Source organism: Lactuca sativa, chromosome 2 (assembly GCF_002870075.4).
Source record: "Lactuca sativa cultivar Salinas chromosome 2, Lsat_Salinas_v11, whole genome shotgun sequence".
NCBI classification, from domain to species: domain Eukaryota; kingdom Viridiplantae; phylum Streptophyta; class Magnoliopsida; order Asterales; family Asteraceae; genus Lactuca; species Lactuca sativa.
The window spans coordinates 153,377,620-153,387,995 of NC_056624.2; positions in this window are offsets into that span (position 1 = coordinate 153,377,620).

Here is a 10,376-nt window from a genome sequence, read left to right on the forward strand (position 1 = left end):
CGATGTGGTCATTATAAGACTAATGTTGAGTTCTTTCGACATTAGTTTAGTACAAATATCTTTAAATCTATTTAAAATAGTATTATAAAGGGGTGTTTAGTTGTTTATATAACTATAAGGTCATTAAGTAATTATGGGGGGTAGTTTTTGTAAATTCAATTACTATAAATAAGAGGCTTGGGCTCTCATATTTCTTGCACCATTCTCTTGATTCAAGAGTCTTTCTCTCCTTATCCCCCGAGCATTTCGGTCCCTCGTGATTCGACTTCTCTTTCTGTAGTTTTAGTATAGTAAGGTAAGCGCTGAAGCGCTGCACGAATATTTTCTTAGAAAGATTCAGCGACGAAGTTCTGCCCCTACAGAGCCCGACTCCTAGCTAAAATCCCCTTGTAAGTAAGTTATGTTTACCCTATTTTAAATATAGTTTATATTTAAAATTAGTATTGTTATTATAAATTTATAATAAATATTTGAGCTATTATTATGACTTATACAAGTGTCGTTATAATATCTTTTTAACTACTCGCGGTACGGGGAATCTGGTTTAAAGGGCCGCATAGGGTTGTTGGATTTCAGAAGTGCTATATGCCAAAATGGTCCTGCCCTCCGGTGTTTTATGTCTGGCCCCTGTTTGTACATAGTGGTTGGAAAGTATTGTTTAAACACTTATATAATAATAATAATAATAAGACTAATAATTAGTCACGGTAAATATTAGAGTAAAATCTAGTGGTAATAATACTAGGTTTCGTCGAAGGAAATTATTTTAAAGTAAACGAAGCGTTGTCCGAGTACCGAGCCACCACCTTTTCAAGTGAGTGCATAGTTACTTTCATCTTATACATAGATATAAAGTATTTAATATATATTACGTGTTGTGAGTGCATAGTTACTTTCATCTTACACATAGATATGAAGTATTTAATATATATTACGTGTTGTGAGTGCATAGTTACTTTCATCTTACACATAGATATGAAGTATTTAATATATATTACGTGTTGTGAGTGCATAGTTACTTTCATCTTACACATAGATATGAAGTATTTAATATATATTACGTGTTGTGAGTGCATGGTCCCTTTCATCTTACACATAGATATGAAGTATTTTATTATAAATTTACGTGCTATGTGTGCATATTGTCTGAATACTTGCTGTCTATGCTGGTGAAAGATTTTTATACATGTTTTAAATGATGTAAACTGTATAAAGTATTTTATATCTAAAAGATATGTTGGGTAAAACATGGGTAGATGAATGATGAGGGATAAAAGCTGAAATAGAGGAACATTAGTAGCATGGACCTAGTGCCCTATAGGTATACATTGGCATCAGTGGACCTAGTACCCTATAGATGAGCACTGGCAGCTGCGTCACAACCCGTAGATGTTTTAGATCTACGGTAAACGTCCTAGCAGCTGCGCTCTAAGGACAGTATCGGCAGTTGTGCCTAATAGGGAGCCTTATGACCATGACAGTGGCGTTAAAAGGTCAATATCGGCAGAAGCGCCTCATAGGAAATGTCCCAATTCTGGCAGCTGCGCCTAAGTGACAAGATTAGCAGCTGCGCTTGACCAAAGTGTCATTGGCAACAATGGACTTCATGTTGTTTCCTTAGGATGATCCTTAGGAATGAATGAATGAGAAATAGCTGGTTCTTAGGGTAGATCGTTAAGAATAAAGAAGATAATGGGGATGGGTAATTGGGTTGATTGTTTGATTGTTAAAACATAATAAGTATATTATTGTGGGTTGAAAACCTTATGTACTGACCAGGTTTCCCAACCTGACCCACTCAGTTTATTTGTATCACAGGTGTCGATATGAAGTCACATTACACTGAGAGATTTAAAAGAGATGTAGATCACTAGTGTAAATAAATGTAAGTTCTGTTTATGCTTATGTTTCTGTATTGACGATGACATCCCAAATGTTTTTAAAAGTGAATAAAAATATGTTTCTTTAGAAATGCTTTTGATAACGCGATTATCATGTTTTTCTGGGAACAAATTCCGCAACATTTTTATTAAAAGAAGTACTCTGATTTTTATAAAGCATAAACAAAATCGGTCTTTTCTGGCCGCGAAAATGGGGATGTCACAGGTTATGAGCCTGCTAACGTTCCACCGGACTGTCAAGTATCGTCCATAGTCATCATCTATACTCCACTAGATGACTGGATCACCGACAACATTGATGTCTTCCATCGTGTTATCACAAAACAACTATTTCATCTACCCATGTTTTACCCAACACATTTTGTAGATATAAAATACATATACACTTTAGATGATTTAAATCATGTATAAAAATCTTTCACCCAGCATAGACAACAAGTATTCAGACAATATGCACACACAGCACGTAATTTATATTAAAATACTTCATATCTATGTGTAAGATGAAAGGGACCATGCACTCACCTGAAAGGTGATGATTCAGCACTCGGACAACGCTTCGATACTCTCAAAACAATTTTCCTTCGATAAAACCTAATACCAATACCACTAGGGTTTAGTCTAACGATAACCACGAAAAATTAATAGTCTAGCTATTATTATTATTATATAAGCGTTAAATAACACTCAATATAACTCATAATAATAGCCCAAATACTTATTATAAGTTCTTAATAACGTTACTATATTAAAACATAAGCTATACTAAAGATAGGGTAGGTACAGCTCACTTACAGCGGGGTTTTCGCAAAACCGGGCTTCGCTGGAGCAGCGTTCTCAAGCCGAAAGGCTCTTTTCTCGGGACTCCGGGAGCCTCGGGGCTTCCTTCGGGTGCTAGGGGGTTTACCTAGGCTTTTAGGGGGTTAGGGAGGCTTAGAGAGAGAGTTTAGAGAGAGAAAGAAGAGGGTTGAGGGGTGAGGAAATGAGGGAACCCGACACCTCTATTTATAGGGGTGCTGACTGGTCTACTCGCCGAGTAGGGGTGACCTACTCGCCGATTTGGTCCATGTGGTGGCCTTCTGGTGGTGCCACGTGTCCAATTCTGGTGGTGCCACGTCACCCCCTATCGCGTATCAGCCTTCGAACTTAGAAAAATCATAACTCTCGCATACAAGCTCCATTTTCGACGTTCTTTATATCCACGTATAGGTAAAATCAAGATCTAAAACTTTCATTTAGACTCCGTCGGCTAATTCTCGACTGATCTCAAATTTAACAGTAGGAGGCGTTTAGACTGTTAAATGACCGCGAAGAATTCGTAACTCCTTCATACGAACTCCGTTTTCGTCCGTCTTTTTACCGTTGAGTTCCTATTAATGAGATCTTCAACTCTCATTTAGGTCGCGTAAGCCAAAAACCGCTCGAACTAAAATTCGAGTTTCGGGTCGTGCACTGCTAAGCCGAATCTTAGAAAAATCATAACTTCCTCATACGAAGTCAGATTTGGGCGTTCTTTTTATCGACGCTCTTAGTTTAACATATTCTACAACTTTCTTTTAGATTTCTAAGGCTAAATATCGCTCTATCATAAATTCACTATTTACGCTTCCCGGTGCCGTGCCGGTTTTGCCGTAAAACTTCGACGGGCCATAACTTCTTCGTTATAACTCGGATTTCGGCATTCTTTATATGTACGGAAACCTTGTGACATACTCTACAACTTGGTTAAGATTATTTATTCTAAATAATCTTTTGTCGAAAAGTCGTTTTCGACCCTTATTGCCTCTAAATTGACTAGCCCGGATATACGGGCGTTACACTATGCTAGCTGAAGTACATGAAACCAAAACTAAAACTGTAAGCACAAAGCTTAGTGAGCTCCTCCAAACTACCACATACCATAAAATAACATATAAAGCACATACTGGGCCTTGCCCACTGCAACGGACCAAAGTCCAGAACTAACTAAGGCCTCGTCCCTACATCGGACCGAAGTCCGAAACTAACTAGGGCCTTGCCCCCTGCATCGGACCGAAGTCCAGAACTGACTGGGGCCTTGCCCCCTACATCGGACCGAAGACCAGAACTGACTGAACATAGCATAACATAACCATAGAATATAACAATAACACATATACTACATATTGCATCGGGCCGCAGCCCGGAACACATAACACATAGACATGCCCAAATCACAAAGACATCAAGCATAATGTACTATTTCTCGGGACCACCCCAGCATCGGACCACAATTTGAAAACTACTGCTATCTAAGCAGGTCGGCATTGTGGCCGTAGACTCGTTCCTACTAGAATGAAACTCACCTCGTAAGGCTGACTGCTGAAATGCTGATCGGGAAATGTCTGACTGCTGCTCCGGCAACTCCCTGACTACAATTTACATAAAGACACTTAGTCACACACTGATACTAATCTTAGGGTAAAGTGACTATTTTACCCCTGGTCAAAGTCATCATATAGGTCAAATTCAACTGCCATTCGACCTGACTCGCCGAGTTGGGCCGCCAACTCGCCGAGTCCCTATCCTTTCTTCTATTTCCCAAACCGACTCTACTCGTCGAGTTTAGCAAAGACTCGACGAGTTCTCATTCTATAATAACATCGAGTCAACCTTCGTTTGACTCGCTGATTTGTATGAACAGCTCGTCGAGACCTCCTTCATCATATGAACACGTCCAGTCTACGACTCGCCGAGTTGTATAAACAACTCGTCGAGTCTGTTCTTGCGGTTAAGAAGATTGCCTTGGACTCGCCGAGTGTGTTCTTATACTCGTCGAGTCCCATGGTTTCCAGATTATGGCTAACTCTTAAAACATCAAAACACTCCTTGGGCCTTCCTAAACCTCTGCTAGCACTCAACTGGGCTCCTTTGAGCCACAACAAATTTGGGGACTCCAGCCTCGGACTCGCCGAGTTCCAAGAACAACTCGTCGAGTCACCTATTGTCCAAGTCTATAACTCGATTTCTGATATACAATTCTCGTCCAAAAGGTAGATATGGGCTTCTAAGGTTGATCTAACACGTAAAGTTATGAACTTTACGTGCATGTATGGAAGTATAAGCTTTAAGGACCCAAAAAGAGGTCTAAAGAAGTGCATGGGCTAATATGGCCATAGAGCTTGCATCTTTATACCATGAAATTGGTTCTAGAGTCTAGATCTGAAGGTGAATCGACTTCGGACGTCCAAGTCTTAAGGATCAAGCTTATTGACCCCAAAACTCCATAAAGAGGGCAAAGGAGGAAATCTATAAAACCACAAGTCAAGTTTTGAGCTTGATTACCTGAAAGTGAAGAGAAACTGGTGTTGCTCCTGGATCTAGTCCTTCTCCCTTGATCCTTCTTCCTTATAACTCTTCAACTAGATACACAATACACCAAAAACCCTCCAAGTCACTAAGAAAGCTCAAGATTGCGAAAAGGGAATTAGGGTTTCGAAGGTAATGCTCTGGAGGTGATGGAGGCTGGACCTGAAGCTCATAATGTGGTTTAAATAGGGTGCAAACCCTTTAATTAGGGTTTCATCCAGACTAGCCTACTCGTCGAGTCCAAGCGCGGACTCGGCGAGTAGATTACTTAAACCTGCGTCCCAACCTCGCATCTACTCGACGAGTTAGGGCTGCCACTCGTCGAGTCATTAATACAATTGATATATAAGTAGATCAAATACGTACCAAAAACGGGTCGTTACAAAAATAAGCACCAACTTCTTCTCAATAGCTCAAAGATACAACAATGGAGGATAAGGGTCGAAATTTAGGGTTTAGGAGGTATGGAGGTTGGTAATTAATGAGCTTAAATAGGGTGCAACATCTCAAAACTAGGGTTTCATTAAACCCTCGTACGCCCCGCGTAATCCTCGTACGCCCAACGTATGAGGCCTCACATCGGCGATTAAACCCTCCTAGTATGCTAAGTGTACACCAATGTACGCTCAAGTACTGAACTTCAAACTAGTACGCCTTGCGTACTCCCTATGTATGCCCCACGTACTAGGTTATCCTTAAACCCTGCAATCCTCTGAAGGCCATAACTTCTTCATTATAATACCAATTTTGACGCTTCTTATATCCATGAAAAGATAACGAGAAGCTCTACGCTTTTATCAACTCATACTTGCCTTAAAATTTCCCGAATAAAAATCCAATTTCCATAAAAGCTCGAGCTGACACTTTACCAAAATACCCCATGGCTCCAAAACACAAATTGTACAGTCGGATCCTCTAAATTACGTCACCCACATCCAAATAGGTCTAGATCTCATTTCCTCAAAGGTCCTAAGCCTGATAATACTCAATCTTTGGTCACCACCCCGAAATAGGAAACGATTCGGGACATGACGTTACAATAAGGGTTTCCATCCAATAGAATACAATGATCTGTGGATACGCATGTACACCACAATGGAAAAACAATAAGCATTGGATGTCATTCTTGTAAATCAACTTGCACATAATAGCAACCGTAAACAAGGATGATAATAATAATAGTTGCATGATTTGGAAAGTTTTAATGGACCATTCCAAAGCGGGAAGCATGTCAATGACCATAGTATGATTAATAAAAATGAACAATTACACCATACTTGTTTGGAATTAGAAAACCAATGTCCGACATAATTATCCAATATGTTCGTAAATTGTGATTCAACCGTTTGTTCAATATCGTAAAAAATCTATCTAACTTGGAGTGATTTGAATCCATTTTTTTAACTTAGAATGTTGACTTTCAACTCTGTTATTAGTGTGTTTGTGGAAGTATACAATTATGTTCATTCATGATGATACAAAATTCGTTCACTATGATATATATATAATCATATGCATCAATATAATTGTTTAAATATTTTGTTTGTTAGTCATTGTTAATCGAAAGATGTGTTCCACCGTTCATTTAAATTGTCTCGAAAAATAGGAAGAATGCTTTAGATACAATTTACCTTTCCCCTTTATCTTAGGTAAAATGAATTAGGAGGGTAACCGACTGTTGAGTTTGTTCACATTTGATCTCTTTAGAATCAATTTTCCCCGACCTCTTGATGCTATCAATTATATAAAATGCAACCCTTTTGAAGCAAAAACACACTAGGTAGTAACTGTCATTAACAACAATTGGTATGAAAACCTGTATTTAAACAATATCAGCATCAGTGCAACATAAATGTGTGATACCAATCATGTTTAAATACTATAAAATGTAACAATTCCATACCAAGTCCACCGTTTTCAAATCTGGTTTGTTCGCTATGTCATTAATCACAGCTACAAACATAATTCTGAATTTATTGTACCTCAGCTCCTCATCTACAACTTCATTAACCATGTAATATGTCTGTTTTATCATAACAAAATACTGACCATATTACAATTCATAGCGGAATATGACATACAACACACATATTATTATTAAAAACTTACAACCGTATCACATGTGAAGTACATCTTAGAGTAAGAAGCCTCTGACTTCAGTTCCTCAGTTTTATTAAGGAAAGGAGCCAACGCGTCTATTACATTGGTATGCACTTTTGTTCTCATAGCTAACATACGTGTAACTTCCAAATGCATTCCATGACCTTCAATGTTTCCCATATAATTTCCCTACCATTTAAACATAATACAATAAAAATGTCACAACACAAAAAAAAATCCATTTTCATTTAGTCACATAAAATGTACATTCTTACCCTTTATCTTTCCCCCATGCTATTATGCTTTGAGCCACAACGTTTTCATCATCTTTAACCGCCTCATCCACGTCCGTAATCCGATCTACATAAGGTGAACACACCAATTGTCCAAGTTTACCCTTCCTTTTACCTTTCCCATTTTTGAAATCAACAACATGCACCATTTCACTTTCCATAAGATCTTTTCCAGTTCTTTTCTTCAGTTTGTCTTCCGCTATAGATTTTTTTGTATATCTAATTATTGCCTTACTTCCTTCCTTATCATCCATATTTTTATCTTCCTCATTCAATTGTGTTATTCTTAAATCGAATGATGGTATGTCATCTTTCCAAAAATCCCTTTTCTTTCTCATGCTCCTTTCCACAATTTCATCAGACATATTCAAAAAACCAAGAGTCAGAACAACTGGACTATCTAATGATGTATTTCCTTTATATTCCAGAAAGAGTACTGAAGGTGAGTCGCACCCATCCACAACCTTTGTCTTCTTGTTATTCCTTCCAGTAGACTGAACATTGCATATCAGACTATTTCCTTTCACAAAACTACTTCCTTTCACAAAATTACTTTGATCAGAATTGACTGCAACTTTAACGGGCGTTTTCATTGTTGCTTCATTTGTGGGCTACCTATTATCTCCATGTTCCACAGTCTTTTCATTAAAAAGTTGGTGCACCTTTCTTGACCACTCTTTTAGCACATCATCATTTGCATCATCTTCTAACCCTTTCTTAATTGCTTCCTCAATTTTTTTCTTATCATCACAGATCCTACAATATAGCATTTCAATTGATTCCACCCCAACCTGTCATTGTTATTAAAACCAATTACACATTTTTCTTATGTATAATATTATTTATTACAAAAAATACATGACATAAATAATAAATTAACTTACCAGCTTATCCTCACCACCATTTACATCCATAAGATCTACTTTCCCATCTCCACGAAACTCCAATGTTCCAAATTTTCCCATTCTCAATCCAAGCTCCTCCAACATTTCCAAATCCACTGAGTCAATCTGTTTTATCAATGGCCTTGATCTGCGGATATTATAGCCATTCAAAACTACTTTGTCCGCATACGTAAGTTGTAACAACATAATTAATAAGTTATATTTACTTAATTTCATTAAAGAATTAAAAAATAATATAAAACTAAATGCACATAATAACAAATACTTGCCAGTAAGAGAGTGACTGGACTTGTGTAATAACAGTTTGCGTCATTTGGCCTCCATTTGTATTTTGCCTTCTCCAAACATTCAACTATATACTTGCACCAATCAATCTTTTGAATATTTTCACACCTTGCTAATTTCTCCAGACAATTAATACGGCTTTCCCCACTCATCTATGTCTCTGCAAACGTGTTTATGAATAATGTCAGGAAATTTAGCTTGAACATGTTCTCCACCACATCTGATTGTCTAATCCTCTTCACATAGTTTCCATTATTGAACTTTCCTCCTGGATATTGACTTTTCCATGCTTCAATAAATGTATCTGTTTTATCGCATTCCACCAACTGGTTGTAGTCTAAACCTTCACTTGGCAAACCAAACATCTCTTCAACCGTTTTCTTTGTAATAAGTATTTCCCCATTCTTAGTCTTAATCGTCGATATTTTTTCTCTGAATTTGTCCACCAAGTAGTAAGCTAATCTAGAAGGTATTGAATCTAAATTTATATCAAGGAACGCACAGAAACCCATTCGTCTCGCCATTTCTTTCTGACTGTATGACATTCCCTTCACTGCCATATACATTGATTTTGGGGACATACGACAACTTATCTTTTGCAACTCTTTAGTTGTGTCGTCCTCAATAACTACATCTTCATTTTCGACTACATTCTTTCTTTTTGATTTTCTTTTCTTCATTCCCTTCTTATTATCAGCTTCCTTTAAAACTTCATTTTTTATGACTTTAGTTTTTTTTCCTACCACTTCTTCTTACATTAACATCACGATCAACTTCACTATCTTCATAATGTTCATCTTTCCTTTTGTTTTTCTTACTGACACTAACACTTAATTGATTAACCTACAACAAACACAAAATAACATAACACTACACCAATAAGAATCATGCATAATTTTTTTAAATGTTTTCTGCTTTGAATATTCCAAAATATTATATGTGTGTACACTATTGTATACTGTAATGAAGCATAAACAACATAATGTATTTTGTATTGACTACTACATCAAACTTAAAAATGATTTTTTTAAATACTACACAATACCACAAAAACATACTAGTTAAATAATATTGTTTTCGATTTGAATAATTTCATACACAATGCTTAAATGTTACCTATAGAATACTATTAGTTTTAAATAATACACAATACCACAAACCATTCTAGTGAGAATAAATAATGTTACTTATATCAAAATTCATTCAAGGATATTTAAGTCCTGACACATATTATGTTTTCACTATTGAATACATGTAGAAACATAGCATGCATGATGTGTTCTTTATTGACTACTAAATCAAACCCTAACATAATATTATGAAATATATTACATACTGACACATATAATGTAATAACCAAATACTGTTAGTCATGTCAAGATTCAATGCATGCTTGGGATAATACTACACCAACAAGAATCATGCATATTTGTTTTTTATATGTTTTCATTAGCAGAATATTTAATCCAAGAAATATATGATGTATTGAATTATTACATAATGTGTTCTTTATTGAATACTAAATCAAACCTTAACATAATATTACGAAATATTACATACTAACA